We start from the raw sequence: 17,500 nt of genomic DNA on the forward strand, positions 1-17,500 counted from the left end.
GAATATGGAGAGGAAAAGAGGAGAAGCAATAAGAGAGAGGGAAAAATAGGAGGAGGAGGAAAGGAAGAGAGAAAAAGGAGAGAGAGAGAGAGAGAGAGAGAGAGAGAGAAAATAAAGATAGAGAAGAGGAAGAGAGAGGAAAGGAAGAGAGAAAAAGGAGAGAGAGAGAGAGAGAGAGAGAGAGAGAGTAATAATAGGAATAGATTGATTATTTTTTTCCTTTCTCTTTGATCTTTGGGTTCATTATTACGGTGAATGCCTCCTCCTCCTCCTCCTCCTCCTCCTCCTCCTCCTCCTCCTCCTCCTCCTCCTCCTCTATATTTGTCATCCTTTTTCCTGTACCCTTCTTGATCCATTTATTTTCCCCTCCTTTCTCTCTCTCTCTCTCTCTCTCTCTCTCTCTCTCTCTCTCTCTCTCTCTCTCTCTCTCTCTCTCTCTCTCTCTCTCTCTCTCTCTCTCTCTCTCTCTCTCTCTCTTCTTTTTTTCCCTTTTATTTGTCTTTTTTTGTTTTCCTTCATCTTTTCCTCTTTTTCCTCCTTTTCTTCTCCTCTTTTTCCTTCTTCCTCTTCCTTCTGTTTGCTTCCTCTCCCTTCTCTCTCTCTCTCTCTCTCTCTCTCTCTCTCTCTCTCTCTCTCTCTCTCTCTCTCTCTCTCTCTCTCTCTCTCTCTCTCTCTCTCTCTCTCTCTCTCTCTCTCTCTCTCTCTCTCTCTCTCTCTCTCTCTCTCTCTCTCTCTCTCTCTCTCTCTCTCTCCCTCTGTTCCTTTTCTTCTGTTTCCTCCTCCTCCTCCATTCACTCTTCTCTTCCTCTTCATTTCCATCTCTTTCTCCTCTTTTTCCCTTTCCATTCCTCCTCCTCCTCCTCCTCCTCCTCCTCCTCCTCTTCCTCCTCCTCCTCCAACTGGCGGCTTTTATTTGATGTTTCTTCCATTTTTGTGTCATCGATTAACGGAAGAGGAGGAGGAGGAGGAGGAGGAGGAGGAGGAGGAGGAAGAAGAGGAGGAGGAAGAGGAGGAGGAGGTGATTGAAAAAGTTTTACGTCCAATCTTTTCACCTTTATTTTTTCTTTTATTTTCCTTTTCTTCCTCCTCCTCCTCCTCCTCCTCCTCCTTTCCTCTCCTCCTCTTCCTCCTCCTCCCCCTCCTCTTCCTCCTCCTCCTTATTCTCTTTTTCCTTAGAAGCGAGAGAAAAAAAAGCTTATATTATTTTTTTCTTTCCTTTTTTTCTTTTTTTTTCTTTTCTTTGTCTGTCGTAGTTTTGTTATTATTATTATTATTATTATTATTATTATTATTATTATTATTATTATTATTATTATTATTATTATTATTTTCTCTTCATTATTTCTATTTCTTTCTCTTTTTTTCCACATTTTTTCATTCAATTTCTTTCTTTTTCTTTCTTTCCTTCGTTTTTTGTTTCTTTTTCTCTCTCATACATTCCTTCTCTCTCTCTCTCTCTCTCTCTCTCTCTCTCTCTCTCTCTCTCTCTCTCTCTCTCTCTCTCTCTCTCTCTCTCTCTCTCTCTCTCTCTCTCTCTCTCTCTCTCTCTCTCTCTCTCTCTCTCTAATGACCGGCCAATCACGACACACCTTGACGCGAATGAGCTAATTAACACAGGTAATGAAGGAAAGGAAGACAGGTGGGAAGGGAAGGGAAGGTGAGAGGTACCATATATTCACTCCCTTGATAACTCTCCCTTTCTCTCCCTTTCCTCACCCTGTTCTCCCTTTTTTCTTCCTTTTCTTAGTGTTTTTTTTTCTTCTCTTCTTATCAACTGTCCCTTGTTTCTTGTTTTTTTTTATCTCCCTTTTCTTCCTTATTCCTCCCTTTCTCTCCCTTTCCTCACCCTATTCTCCCTTTTTTCTTCCTTTTCTTAGTGGGTTTTTTTATTCTTCTCTTCTCATCAACTGTCCCTTGCCTCCTGTCTTTCTATCTCCCTTTTCTTCCTTATTCCTCCCTTTCTCTCCCTTTCCTCACCCTGTTCTCCCTTTTTTTCTTCACCTTTTCTTAGTGTTTTTTTTATTCTTCTTTTCTCATCAACTGTCTCTTGTTTCTTGTCTTTCTATCTCCCTTTTCTTCCTTATTCCTCCCTTTCTCTCCCTTTCCTCACCCTATTCTCCCTTTTTTCCTTCACCTTTTTTTTTTTTTTATTCTTCTCTTCTCATCAACTGTCCCTTGCCTCTTGTTTTTTTTTATCTCCCTTTTCTTCCTTATTCCTCCCTTTCTCCTTTCTTTCCTCCCCTCTTTTCTCTTTTCTATATATATTTCTTTTCATTCTCCTCTAATTCTCTTGTTTATCTCTCCGTTTTCTCCTCCACTTTCTTCTCTCCTACTCCTCCTCCTCTCCTCTTTCTTCCTCCTCCCCTGATAAAAAATCTAACCAAAAATAATTATGAAAAACAAACAAACAAAAAAAGAAAATATATAGAAAAAAAATCTACCCCCTCAAAATGAAAGGAAATAAGTACACCAACTCACGAACACACACCTTCCCCCTCCACTTCTCCCTCTTTCACCCCCTCCCAACCTCCCAAAAATATCCTCTCCCTGAAATCCTTAAGCAGCCAATCCTTTACTACAGCCCCAGGCCCTGTATAAGGATCCTTCGGGTGGGGGGAGTGGGGGTCCTATCAGCGCTCTCCTTAAGGACGCGACTCCCGTTTTCTTTGATGTAGAAAACGAGGCGCGTAATGGAGGGGGGACTAGTGAGGTCATTTGGGTGAACGCGGACATCTGGCGCCGGTCTGGAGGGGTGGAGGAAAGTAGGGAAGGGAGAGAGGGAGGGAGGGAAAGGAGGGAGGAAGATCAGAGAAGGGAGGAAAGAAAGTCAGGAAGAATTGAGGAAGGTTAGGATAGAGAGAGAAAGAGGTGAGGAAGGAAGGGAGAAAGGAAAGAATGGAGGAGAGAGGGAGGGAAGGGAAAGAGGGAGGGAGGAAGATCAGAGAAGGGAGGAAAGAGAGTCGGGAAGATTTGAGGAAGATTAGGAAAGGCAGAGAAAGAGGAACAGTAGGAAGGAAGGAAGAAAGGAAGGAAGGAAAGGAAGGGAAGAACTGAGGAAGGTTAGGAAAGGAAGGGAGAGAAAGAAGGAAGGAAGGAAGAAAGGAAGGAAGGAAGTAAGGGAGGTAGGGAGGGCAAGAATAAAGAAAGGGAAGAAAAGAAGGAAGGAAGATAAAGAAAGAAGGAGGGAAGAAAAGATAGGAGGAAGGGAGGGAAGGAAGGGCAAGGAAGGAGGGAGGGAAAGAGGGAGGGAGGGATGGAGGTAAAGAAAAGAAGATAGGACAGAGAAGGAAGAACAATGAAGGAAGGGAGGTTAGGGAAGGAAGGAGGAGGAGGAGGAGGAGGGAAGGAAGAAAGGTTAGGAAAGGAAGGAGGAGAGAGAGAAAAGGTAGAAAATGAATGAATGAAGGAAGGAAGGAAGAAATGAGAGAGAGAGAGAGAGAGAGAGAGAGAGAGAGAGAGAGAGAGAAAGTAGATAATGAGGAAGGGTAGATAAGGAAGGAGATATATTTCCATTTTCATCTCCTTTCCCCTTCTACACTTTCTGCCTTCCCTCTTCCCTTCCTTATTTTCTTCCTTAATTCTTCCCCTTCCTTCTTTTCCCTTTTCTTCCCAACCCTTCTTCTTTTCCTCTCTTCTCCCCTTCTCTTTCTTCCTCTACTTAATCTCTTCCTTTTGTATCCCTTCTTTTTTTCCTCCTTTTCCTCTTCTCCCCTTCTCTTTCTTCCTCAGATTCCTCTCTTTCCTTTCTATCCCTTCTTTTTCCTCCTTTCTCATCCCTTCTTTTCCTCTCTCCTCCCCTTCTCTTTCTTCCTCTCTTCCCTTTCTATCCCTTCTTTTTCCTTTCCTCCTTTCTCATCCCTTCTTTTCCTCTCTCCTCCCCTTCTCTTTCTTCCTCTCTTCCCTTTCTATCCCTTCTTTTTTCCCTCTCAACTTTTACCTCTAATCCCCTTCTTTCCCTTTTCTACATGTCCTTCCTTGCCTTCTCTTCCCCTCTCTCCCTCCTTCCCCCTCCCTCCCTTCCTCCCACCTTTCCGTAATGGCGCCCTAAGACCGTATTTCAGGTGACAAAGAGGTTCTCATACGTTCCCGAAGACGCCAATATACTCCCCTGCCCTTCCCTCCCTCCCTTCTCCCTTCCCTTATACTCCCTGTCATTGCGTCTATACTTCGGAAGGTTTTTGTCTCCTATTGTTTTGTTCTTTTTTTATCTTTATTTCGTCTATAATTTTCAAGGCTTCGTGTCATATTTTTTAGTCCTTTTTCTGTCTACAGTTCGGAAGTTTTGGTCTCATATTGTTTTTTCTTTGTCGTTTTTATTTCATTTATAATTCTGAAAGTTTTTGTCTCTTATTGTTTTGTTCTTTTTTTATCTTTATTTCGTCTATAATTTTCAAGGTTTCGTCTCCTATATTTTTTTTAGTCCTTTTTCTGTCTACAGTTCGGAAGTTTTGGTCTCATATTGTTTTTTCTTTGTCGTTTTTATTTCATTTATAATTCTGAAAGTTTTTGTCTCTTATTGTTTTGTTCTTTTCATCTTTACATCGTCTATAATTTTCAAGGTTCCGTCTCCTATATTTTTTTTAGTCCTTTTTCTGTCTACAGTTCGGAAGTTTTCGTCTCCTATTGTTTTTTTTTTATTTCATTTATAATTCTGAAGGGTTTTTTTCCTATTGTTTTGTTCTTTTTTATCTTTATTTCGTTTATAATTTTCAAGGTTTCGTCTCCTATATTTTTTTTAGTCCTTTTTCTGTCTACAGTTCGGAAGTTTTGGTCTCCTATTGTTTTTTTTTATTTCATTTATAATTCTGAAGGTTTTTTTTCCTATTATTTTGTTCTTTTTTATCTTTATTTCGTTTATAATTTTCAAGGTTTCGTCTCCTATATTTTTTTTAGTCCTTTTTCTGTCTACAGATCGGAAGTTTTCGTCTCCTATTGTTTTTTTGCCTTTTTTTTATTTCATTTATACTTCTGAAGGTTTTTGTTTCTTATAGTTTTGTCTTTCTCTTCATTGTTTTTGTCTGTCTTTATATTTTCTGTGTTTTTGAATGTTTCGTGTCCATTTTTGCTGTTTTTTCTTTATTTTCTTATTTATTATTTTTTATCTTTCTTTCTATTGCTCTTGTTTTCCTTTGTTTCTTTATTTTTACATTCTTTATTTCTTGTATTTTTTTTTCTTTAATTCTCAAGTTATTTTTTCATTATTTTTCTTATTTTCATATAATATTTTGTTTTGAGAGAGAGAGAGGAGCATACCACACATGAATAAATTAAACAAAACCTGCATAGCTATTGCCGATCGAAACACACACACACACACACACACACACACACACACACACACACACACACACACCTATCATCATCATCATCATCACCACCACCACCACCACCACCGTCACCACCACCTCCATAAAAGTGATAAAAATGACACTTATGGCCGCTATATCGAGAGACGCTTCCTATTTGTGTCTCAGCGAGGGAGGGAAGGAAGGAAGGAAGGAAAATGGAAGCAAAAAGTATGAGATCAGGAAAATATGTGATGGAAGAGGAAAGGAAGGGAGAAGGAAAAGAAAGGGAAAGGAAAATATGACACAAAAAAATATAAAATGAGAAAAAAAATGGGAAGGAGAGAGGGAGAGATAGATAGATAGATAGAGAGAGAGAGAAAGAAAAGGAGGAAAGGAGGGATGAGGAAAAAACGAAGAAGGGAAGAGGAAAGGAGGGAAGGAAGGAAAGGAAGAGAGAAGAAAAAGTGTAAAATTATAAAAAAAGTGAGAAATAGAGAGAAAGTAAAGGAAGGGAATGAGAGAGAGAGAGAGAGAGAGAGAGAGAGAGAGAGAGAGAGAGAGAGAGAGAGAGAGAGAGAGAGAGAGAGAGAGAGAGAGAGAGAGAGAGAGAGACACACACACACACACACACACACACACACACACACACACACACACACATAATACCTCACACTAATACCCCGAAATTCGTCTCAATCATCATAATACAATTTCGAGATTAATGTTTTTCTTTTTTTCTCCTCGTCCATTGAGTCATCGTTTGGTAATTTCTCTCTTCATAATCTTATCGTTAAATTATCCCATTAAGCCCTCATTAAACCTTCAGGCCCCCTCGTTAACCTGCTGCTTGCTCGTTAGACTCACCTGACGAGAAATGAACTTAGAGAAATAGAGAAAAATAATAAGAGAAATAGGAAATAAAATGAAAATGAAAAAGAAAAGAAGAAATAAGGGAGAGATAAATACATAAAAAAAGAAAAAAAGAAATAAAGAAAGGAAAATAAAAGGAAAAGAAAAGAAAATTAAATGAAGCGGAAAACTAATAGAAGAGTAAAACACAAGAAAAAAAGAAAAGAAAAGAAAAAAGATAAAAAAGAAGAAAACAAAGAAAAGCAAGCGAAATGAAAATAAAAACTATACAAAAAGAAATAAACAGAAATAAAAAATAAATAAATAATTGAATAACAGGTAAAAATAGCTCTGTCATAATTAAACTCCTAACTTCACTCTCACTTAACACTCCCTCCTTCTCACCTATCTCCTAATCCCTCTTCCCAAATCCCAAAAATAAGCTACTCAATCCCAACACGCCATAAACATTAGCATCCAAATCCCCTTGCGATCGGATCTAAACCCTTTCCTCGATCCCTTTATGAAATTCCTAACTTGTGATCCGCCTTTCGACAGGTGGCTAAGTAGGGTCTGACGTCACCGGGGGAAAACGCCTCGTGATTGGCTGTCGCGGAAAATACTCTTGGTGACGTCAGAGGAACGGTTGCCTGTGATTGGTCGAGGCGATCAGGTCGTTTTTTGTGGCGCGAGATAAGGCGATTCTGTTTATCTTTGAGTTTTCGTTAGAGGGGGGAGAGGGGGAGGGGATTGGGGGGGAGGGGGAGAAGGGGGGAGGGGAGGGGAGATGGAGAGTGTGCGTGTGTGTGTGTGTGTGTGTGTGTGTGTGTGTGTTAGTAGTAGTAGCAGTAGTAATAGTAGTAGTAGTAGTAGTAGTAGTAGTAGTAGTAGTAGTAATAGTAGTAGTAGTAGAAGACGAAGAAGAAGAAAAAAGAAGAAAAAGCAGAAGAAAAAAAGAAGAAAAAGAGGCAGAAGATGAAATCACAAGACGGAAAAGAAGAAGAAAAAAAAAACAGGAGAAGGAAAAGAAGAAACCCCCCCCACAAAAACACAACAAAACAAAAACAACAAAAACAAAAGCACACCAACAACCACAACCACCAACCACACCACCACCACCAACCCACCCTCACAGGACGAAGATGTCGGAAGAAAACTTATATAAACCTTCCCACACGAAAGCTAAGGACCAACTGAATGAGAGAGAGAGAGAGAGAGAGAGAGAGATAATACCTCCCTCTCCCTTCCCTTCCCCCTCTCTCTCCCTCCTCCTTCTCCCCTCTCTCTCTCTCGCTCTCCCCTTCTGACAACTGACGTACGATAGTTTCCACGGATTAGCTGCCTGATGTACGATTATCTGCGCCTTGTAATCAGCAACGAGGTGGCGGAGGTACGATAACATGCGCGCTGTTGGATGTACGGTAACTACTTTTTCTAAGGGGGTGAAGTGAATGGTTGGGTTGGGTTAGGTTAATAGAGGTTGTAATGGTGGTGGTGATTTTAATGGGTAAAGGAAATTGGGTTTAAGAGACTCGAGGCATACAACAATGTGAGGAAATGGGAAAAATAGGTGAATTATGAGAGGAAATTGACTTATATATTTTAATGGGTGAAGAGAAATGGTTTGTTATGGGAGAATGGTCTAAGATAAATGGGTTGGATATGGATTTAATAGGCTACAGGAATGGGTTGAAATGGAGTTAATAAACGAAATGGGATGAGTGATATGGGTTTACGGATAACGGGAAATGGGTTTGTAATAGGTTTAATGGGGTATGGGTAAAGGGATGGCATGGTTCTAATGGGCAAGGGGACATAGGTGCTAATTGGGACAGAGGAAATGAGTGAAATTAGCTAAATGGGCAAAATAAAATGGGTATGTAATAGGTTTAATGGGGTATGGGTGAAGGGATGGCATGGTTCTAATGGGCAAGGGGACATAGGTGCTAATTGGGACAAAGGGAATGAGTGAAAATTAGCTAAATGGGCAAAATAAAATGGGTATGTAATAGGTTTAATGGGGTATGGGTGAAGGGATGGCATGGTTCTAATGGGCAAGGGGACATAGGTGCTAATTGGGACAGAGGGAATTAATGAAAATTAACTAAATGGGCAAAATAAAATGGGTATGTAATAGGTTTAATGGGGTATGGGTGAAGGGATGGCATGGTTCTAATGGGCTAATAGGGACGAAGGGAATAGATGAAATTAGCTAAATGGTCAGAATGAAATGGGTTTGTAGATGTTTGTAAATGGGAAATGGAAATTGGGTGAGATTGAGTTAGCTATCGAAAAAAAATAATGGTTTAATATATATATGGGAAATAGGGGGTGGGGGTTAGTATGGGTTTAAGAGGAAGAAGAAGAAGAAGAAGAAGAAGACGAAGAGAAGGAAGGAGAAGAAGAACAAAAACAACAACAGCAACAACAAGAGCAAGAAGAAGAGGAAGAAGAAGAAGAAGTAGAAGAAAAGAAGTTAATGGGTACAGGGTAATTTGGGTTTAATGGGCATAAAGTAATTGGTTTGATATGGTGTTAATGGTAAGGGGTGTGAATGGGATAGCATGGGTTTTAAGGGGCCGTGTTAATGGGTTTGGATATTAGTGAAATGAGTGTTGCTTTCTTTCTTTCTCTCTTCTTTTCTTTCTATCTTTTTTCTTTCTTTCTGTTTCCTTTTCCTTCTTTACTTCATTTTTTCCTTTCCTTCTTTCTTTCTTCCCTTCTCTCCTCTTTTCTTTCTATCTCTCTCTTTCTTTCTATCTTTCTCCCGTTCTCTTTCTTTCTTTCTTTTCTTTCTCCCATTCTCTCTCCCTTTCTTTCCATCTTTTTTCCCTTCTTTCCTTAATTCTTTCGATCTTTCTGTCTATCTGTGTGTCTGTGTGCCTGTATGTCTATCTCTGTCTGTCTGTCTCTCTCTCTCTCTCTCTCTCTCTCTTAACAGATAAAGAAGGGCACCGGATAACAACGCCACTTGCTCTATCTAACGGACGGAGATGGGGTGAGATATAAAGAAGGAAATGGTGATAAATATGATAACTGAAAGAGGAAAAATATACCGAGTGTGTGTGTGTGAGAGAGAGAGAGAGAGAGAGAGAGAGAGAGAGAGAGAGCTATTTCCACTTAATTTCGTATGATAATTTGTAAGCGCACGGATGAAAATGAAATAGAATGTTAATTAGGAAGAGGTCCATAGGAATTATATAGTGATAGAAGACAATAACATGTAAGAGAGAAAGAAAGTTAGAGAAAGAGAATGGAAGAGAGAACGGGAGAAAGAAAGAAGGAAAAAAAGAAAGAGAGAAAAGAAGATAGAAAGAAAAGAGAAGGAGAAAGAAAGAAGGAAAAAAAGAAAGAGAGAAAAGAAGATAGAAAGAAAAGAAAGATAGAAAGAAAAGAGAAGGAAAGAAAGAAAGAAAGAAAGAAAGAAACACTCATTACACTAAAATCTATATAACTCTCCTTTTCACACACACACACACAAAAAAAAAACATACACTCATTTTTACTTTGGTCTAAGATAATTATTAAAGCATATCAATAAAAAAACAAGAAAATTATTAAGAAAGAAATAACTGGAAGAAATTAGAAAAAAAAATGAGATTGAGAAATTTACACTGATGGATAAGTAAAACAAGAAAATAAGTGAGAGAGAGAGAGAGAGAGAGAGAGAGAGAGAGAGAGAGAGAGAGAGAGAGAGAGAGAATTACCATAACAATACTAATACAATACAATACTGTGCCATGTCAGTCCCCTTAATTCGCCTGTTGTTGTGTTGTATCGGAAGAGAGAGAGAAAGAAAGGAAGAAGAGAAAAAGAAGAAGAAGAAAGGAAACCGAAAACTACCTCGTCACACCGATGAAGAGAAATATTGCGAAATGATGACGAGGATTAGAAAAAATAGATTAATCATCGTCATCATCAACAACAACAACAACAACAACAATGACTTGGCTGAAAAATAATTGAAAAGACACGAAGGAAAGAAAAAGAAGAAGAAGAAGAAGACGAAGAGAAGGAAGGAGAACAACAACAACAACAACAACAACAACAACAACAACAACAACAGCAACAAAAGGAGTAAGGAAAAGAAGAAGAAGAAGAAGAAGAAGAAGAAGAAGAAGAAGAAAAGAAAAAAAAACACGAAGGCAATAATTATACACAAAAAAAAAAAAAATGATTAAGCGAATGATGAAATAGACAAACAAGTTAAAGAAGGAAGGAAGAAAGGAAGGAAGGAAGGAAAAAAGAAAAAGACAAGAAAGAAAATAAGAAAAACAAGAAAAAAGATAAAGATAAAGAAGGAAATAGACATAGACAGACACAAACAGACAGAAAGACATAGATAGATAGATAGATAGAGAGAGAGAGAGAGAGAGAGAGAGAATATGACTGACTGACTGAATAATTGATAACTAGACAGAGAACATAAACAAACAAACAAACAAACAAACAAACAAACAAGTAAGCAAACAAACACGACTGAAGAAACAAAACAATAAACAGCTGAAAAAAACAAAAAGAAAAACAAAAAGAAAATTACAATCAAAACAAAACAAAACAAAAAAAAAAAAACACCAAATCACTCACCTGTATCAACTCCAATCAACTTCAAAAACTGTCACCTCCATCACCACTACCATCGTCATCACCAATACATCACCACCAGTATCATCACCACCACCACTACCACTACTGTACACAACCCTCTTCGCCCCTTCAATGGTGACTGGAGATGGCGGTGGTGGTGGTGGTGGTGTTGAAGCGACTCTTTCATCCGCGTCTTATCTCACGGATTATCGCTTACTTTCGTTCATCTCTTTCATATTTTTTCAATCGTGGTTTGTTTTGGTTCAGTCTCTCTCTCTCTGTCTCTGTGTTTCTCTGTCTCTCTGTTTCTCTGTCTCTGTTTCTCTGTTTCTCTGTCTCTCTGTTTCTCTCTCTCTCTCTCTCTCTCTCTCTCTCTCTCTCTCTCTCTCTCTCTCTCTCTCTCACTAAGGATTTTTACTCACTGACCTACTTACTCTAACTATCTAATTAATTCATCTATTCAATTATTATCTTACTCACTCACTCACTAATTAACGTACAAATTCAATCACTCACTCACTCTCACTCATGTATGTATGTATGTATGTATGTCTATCTATCTATTTAGCTATCTATCTATCCATCTCTATCTTACTATCTTATGTTGAATGATAGAATTAGAAGCGTACGAAAACAAATATAATCAAATACTAACAACAACAACAACAACAACAACAACACACACTAACCCAATCAATATCCACATGAACAAAACAAAACAAAAACAAAAACATAATATAAAACAAAAGTTAAAAGAAAAGAAAGAAGGAAGGTAGGAAAAAAAACACGAGGAAAGAAAATGAGAAAGAAAAAATGAAAATAAATAAAAAAAACAAGAAAAAAGAGAAATATACAGAGAGAAAGAAATAGACACAGACAGACACGCTATTACTACCATAACACACACACACACACACACACACACACACACACACACACACACACAAACACTTGCACACTCCCACGCCGAAAACAAAAACATCAACAAAACAAAACAAAAACAACCGCTACCACAACACTGATCAGAGGAGAGAGGGGAGGCAGAAGCAGTTGACGTGACATGAAATGGTAATATATTGGCCCTTATCTCCTTATCTGTGTGTTTGTTGGCTCGAGGAGGGAGATAAGACACACACACACACATACCTCACCGTTTCTTAATTTTGGGAGATCGAGGAGTGAAAAAAGAGAGGAAAGACACAAGCAAGTTAAAGCAGGAAGGAAGGAAACGAGGAAATAAGTAAGGAAGAAAAGACATAAAAGAAAATAAGTAAAAAAAAGATAAGTCACACATATACCTCACCGTTTCTTAATTTTGGGAGATCGGGGAGTGAAAAAAAAAGAGAGGAAAGACACAAGCAAGTTAAAGCAGGAAGGAAGGAAACGAGGAAAGAAGCAAGAAAGAAAAGACATAGAAGAAAATAAGTAAGAAAAAAAGAGAGGAAAAGCGGTAAATGAAGTTAAGAAAATGCTGAAAATGATGAGAAAAATGTAAATTGATGTAAAAAAATGTTGGAAAATGCTGTAATAATGCAAATCCTGAAAAATTGTTGTAAAATGCTGTAAAAATGTTGTAATATGCTATGAAAATGTTGCCAGAGCCTGTTAAACTATCGTAAAATGCTGTAAATTGTTGTAAATGCTGTAAAAATGTAGTAAATGCTGTAAAAATGTTGTATATGCTGTAAAAATTTTGTAAAATGCTGTAAAAATGTTGTAAAGTGTTGTAATATGTGGTAAAAATGTTGGAAAATACTGCAAAAATTATTGTAAATGATGAAAAGTTGTAAATGTCGTAAAAATGTAGTAAATGCTGTAAAATGTTGTAATATGCTGTAAAATTGTTGTAAATGCCGTAAAAATGTTGTAAATGCAATAAAAATGTTGTAAATGCTGGAAAAATGTAGTAATGCTGTAAAATGTTGTAAATGCTGTAAAAATATTGTAAATGATGTAAAATTTTTGTAAATGCTATAAAAAGGTTGTAAATGCTGTACAAATGTAGTAAATGCTGTAAAATGTTGTAAATGCTGTAAAATAGTTGTAAATGCTGTAAAATTTTGTAAATGCTTAACCTAATTTACTGCCTTTCCTCTTTTTTATTGATGTGGTTTTTTTGTTGATTCAAGAACGGAGATAAAACTAATACCTTCTAGCTACTTATTTTTGGGATTAGAAGAAGCAATAAAGAGGGCCATAAATGTAGATAAGACAGGTAAATTTTATAACAGTTGCACCTGACTCATATTTTTTTTTGTTGATTTGTAGATTTAAATAAACAAATACCTTCTTTCTTTTTATTTAATTTCCAGTATTAGAATAGAAAAAAAAGCATAACCATAAAAGTAGATTAGTGAAAGTGTTCGAAGTAAAAGGTAAATTTGATTGTAGTTTCTTCCGGCTTATGTTGAATTTCGTTAAGTTAATTAGATGGGAAGTTTTTTTTTTATTTACTTCCTATTAGATTAAAATTTCGTAGCTATTTTTTGAGTATGAGGGAAAAATTTTAAATCATTTTTTTGGTATGAATAAAATTGACTAACTCATTTTTTTTTTTAGTATGAATGAAATTTAGTAACTCATTTTGTTCGTATGAGTAAAAATTCGTAACTTTATATTTTCTCGTATAAGGTAACGTTGTAACATTTTTTTTTCATTGCAGAAGTTAAATTTCGTAACTCCCACTTCGCTATAAAACAAAAAATTCTCAACTGTCTATCATGTTCACCATAAGACTAAAACATCGCAATTTTTATTTTCTCTTATTTCTGAGTGATGATATTTCGCTACCAACGTTATATTTTTTCGTTATAAGAATAAATATCTCGTCCCGTCCACTTCCCGGCCGTAATCTAATATCAGAGTCCCTAATTAATTGCTATGTATTTTTTCGTCTCTCTTCTCTTTCCTTCTCATCGGCGCCACAACAAACATACTTATGTAATTCCTTTTCAAATGAGGGAATTGGTACTTTCGTGTTTTCATATTTCTCTCGTTTGGAATTGGACGTGAAATGCATGGTTATTTTTTCGTCTGTCTGTCTATTTGTCTATTCCTTCTTTCCTTGTTTCTTTACTACTTCCTTCATTCCATCATTTAATTATCATCTTTCTTCATAATTCTTTCTCTACTCTCTCCTCTCCTCTTACCTTAATTAATTCCTTCATGTTCTCCGTGTTCTCCGTTCATTTCCCGTTCTTTTTCCATCGTTCCGTTCTTTCTTCCTTAATCCATCTCTCTCAATCCCCAGTCTTCCTTCAATCCTTTCACTCATTCTCCTTCGTCTTGTCTGTTTCTATCTGTCTATCGGTATCTCTTTCCTTCTCTGTATATGTGTATCTATCTAACTGCCTGTCTGTCTGTCTGTCTGTCTATCTATCTGTCTATTTGTTAAGCTTAAGACAGACACACATTCAATACACGAGACATTCTTTTTTAATCTTTTCTTCCTTTCCTTTCCCTTATGTTCTTTCTTTCTTTCTTTCTTTCCGTCTATCATTTTGTTTGTATTTTTTTGTCTATCATTTTGTCTTTCTGTGTCTGTCTTTTTTTTTTGTCTATTTTTATATTTTTTTATCTTAGTCTGTCTTTTTTTGGTCTGTCTGTCTGTCTATCTTTTTCTCTTTGTCTCCTGTCTGTCTATTTTTTAATCTTTTTTTTTATCTTAGTCTGTCTTTTTTGCCTGTCTGTCTGTCTATCTGTTTCTCTTTGTCTTCTGTCTGTCTATTTTTTTATCTTTTATTTGTGTTTATCTTTTTAGTCTCTCTCTCTCTCTCTCTCTCTCTCTCTCTCTCTCTCTCTCTCTCTCTCTCTCTCTCTCTCTCTCTCTCTCTCTCTCTCTCTCTCTCTCTCTCTCGGGCAAGGCAAGGTGGCCCCGGTTGCCTGTCTAAGATAAGGTTTGATAAGCTGATAAACCCGTCGCGTGAGAGTCCACAGGTAATAAGGCGCAGGTAATTGGAGGTGAAGTACAGGTAATTAATTGTCTTGAGGTGTTTTGTTTTTTTGTTTTTATTTTCTTTATTTTTCTTTTTTCTTTTTTTTTCTTTTTTGTTTTGTTGTTCTTTTTTTCTTTTTTTCTTGTTTTCTTTCCTTTTTCTGTTTGATTTCTTTCCTGTTTTACGATTTTGTTTTCTTTTCGTTGTTTTATTTTATCCCTTCTTGTTTTTTTTGTTTTCTTTCTTGTTTTGTTTTCTTTCCTTATTATACTTTCTTTCCTATTTTGCTTCCTTTCTTATTTTGTTATATTTGACTTTCTTTTTATTCATTTCTTTGTTTTCTTTTCTATTTTGGTGAATATTTGTTTTATATTTGATCCGTTTTATTTTTTTTCTTTCCTACTAATTTTCTTTGATTTTATTTCATGTTTTCTTGTATTTTCTTTAACTCTTTTATTTTTTTCTTTCTTTTTGTTATATTTTCTTTCTCTAAAACACCCTTCCATCTCCTCCCTCCATCCCCTCTCCCGCGCGCACACACACACACACACATAGATACAGCCCCCCCCCCCCCACACACACACAGACAGACAGAGAGACCCCCCACCCCCACCCCCACACAAACACACACACAGATACAGCCCCCCCCATACAGACAGACAGATAGCCCCTCCAACCCACCCACCCACACACAGATACAGCCCCCCCCACACAGACAGACAGACAGCCCCCTCCCCCCACACACCTGCCTCCCCCTCCCCCCCAACACACATACGAGCCAAAATAATTAAATGGCAACACACAAAAGGTTGATTGCGACACGCGGGCGCCATAAAAATAAATAAAAACGACCAGCCTCTTTTTTTTTTTTTTACCTCTTTTCTTCCAGCGCCATCATTTTTTATCGCCTTTTCCCGCCCAACAAAACTCTCTCTATATAATACTTTTTTTTTCTCTCGTCAACCTTTGTCCCTCCTCCTCCTCCTCCTCCTCCTCCTTCTCCTCTCGCTCTTTCTCTCCTCCTCCTCCTTTTGATCGCTAACATATTTTTTTTATCTATTTTATTTCTCGTTTTCATTTCCTTTTCTTAATATTCATTTTTTTATTCTCTTCTTCTTTTTGACAGCTTTTCCTCTCTTCTATCTTCCCTATTCTCCCTTTTTTTATCCCTTTCTTTCCTATTTTTTTTCTTTTCCTTCGTTTTCGTTTCCTTTTTTCATTTCCTTCTTCTTAGTATTCCTTTTTTTTCTCCTCCTCTTTTTCTTCTTATTCTTCTTCTATCTTCCTATTCTCCCTTTTTTATTCCGTTATTTTCATTCGTTTTCGTTTCCTTTTTCATTTCCTTCTTCTGAGTATTTTTTTTTCTCCTCTTCTTCTTCTTCTTCTTCTTTTTCTTCTTGACAACTTTTCCTTTCTTCCCTCTTATCTTCCCTATTTTCCCATTTTCATCTTTTCTTCTACCTTTTTTTTCTTTTCCTTCGTTTCTCTTTTTCATTCATTTCCTTTCCTCCTCCTTTCTCTCTCTCCTATTCTCCCTTTCCTTTCATATCCTCCCATTTTTACCCTCCCTCCATCCTCTCTCCTCCTCCTCCTCAAAGAAATACAAATAACAATAACAATAGCAACAAATGTGGACTTCTCTCTATAAATGTTATCGCCGCAATAGACGAAATAAACAATAAACTACAGAGTGCATCACAGTACAGGGCCAGGACGAGTATAGAACGCGTCACACTCCTGGTCTGTAAGGGAAGGATGGGGAGGTAAGGGATTAGACTTCGTAGACGGTCTCGGTTCCAACATTAAATTATTTCCCAAGGGTTATCAAGATTGTTTTATTTCAGGTTCATGGTGGAGAAGACTTGTCAAACTATCACTAGGCTCATTAAACTACCCATGGACATATTAACACAACCTCTACGAAAGCCTTGATTCTTCGACGCTTTCGGCTTTAACATCAACTATTTCCCAAGTCCAAAAAGAAGGTTAGTCGGGTTATCAAGAGTGGTTTTACACGTTCATGGTGCAGAAGACTTGTCAAACTATCACTAGGCTCATAAAACTACCCATGGAAATACTAACACAACAGTCTCTACCAAAGCCTTGTCAAACTATCACTAGGCTCATAAAACTACCCATGGAAATACTAACACAATAACCTCTACCAAAGCCTTGTCAAACTATCACTAGGCTCATAAAACTACCCATGGAAATACTAACACAATAACCTCTACCAAAGCCTTGTCAAACTATCACTAGGCTCATAAAACTACCCATGGAAATACTAACACAATATCCTCTACCGAAGCCTTGTCAAACTATCACTAGGCTCATAAAACTACCCATGGAAATACTAACACAACAACCTCTACCAAAGCCTTGTCAAACTATCACTAGGCTCATAAAACTACCCATGGAAATACTAACACAACAACCTCTACCAAAGCCTTGTCAAACTATCACTAGGCTCATAAAACTACCCATGGAAATACTAACACAAAAGCCTCTACCAAAGCCTTGTCAAACTATCACTAGGCTCATAAAACTAACATATTACAAACACCTCTATGAAAGCCTTGTCAAACTATCACTAGGCTCATAAAACTAACCATATTACAAACACCTCTATGAAAGCCTTGTCAAACTATCACTAGGGTCAAATCACCAGCCATCTTCGCCTCAGAAAAGCCTTATATCTCTAATATCTTTAAGGACTTCTATCTTAGGGGGACTATCTATCCTTTCTTATCTATCTTATCTACAAATCTATCTATTCTTTGTTCTTTCTCCTCTGTTGCTTAAGAGATCCTATTTACTTTTATGTAATTTTCTTTTCTGTTT

At 37.3% G+C, this 17,500-nt stretch overlaps 1 protein-coding gene across 2 annotated transcripts in view; it reads right to left on the minus strand.

Annotated features, from left to right (window-relative positions):
* The window catches only part of LOC127010020 (frizzled-5-like), a 32,177-nt gene extending 21,310 nt beyond the window's left edge, over window positions 1–10,867 (minus strand). Inside the window, exon 1 of one of the 2 annotated variants that reach the window (XM_050883726.1) lies at window positions 10,725–10,867. The gene's annotated coding sequence lies outside the window, so the exon portion shown is untranslated. Of the gene's footprint in view, window positions 1–7,264; window positions 7,344–10,724 lie in introns of those variants that run through there. The other variant, XM_050883724.1, reaches the window with a different exon arrangement.
* Window positions 10,868–17,500: the final 6,633 nt, after the last annotated feature.

This window comes from Eriocheir sinensis, chromosome 42, assembly GCF_024679095.1.
Source record: "Eriocheir sinensis breed Jianghai 21 chromosome 42, ASM2467909v1, whole genome shotgun sequence".
In the NCBI taxonomy this organism is placed as follows: Eukaryota; Metazoa; Arthropoda; class Malacostraca; order Decapoda; family Varunidae; genus Eriocheir; species Eriocheir sinensis.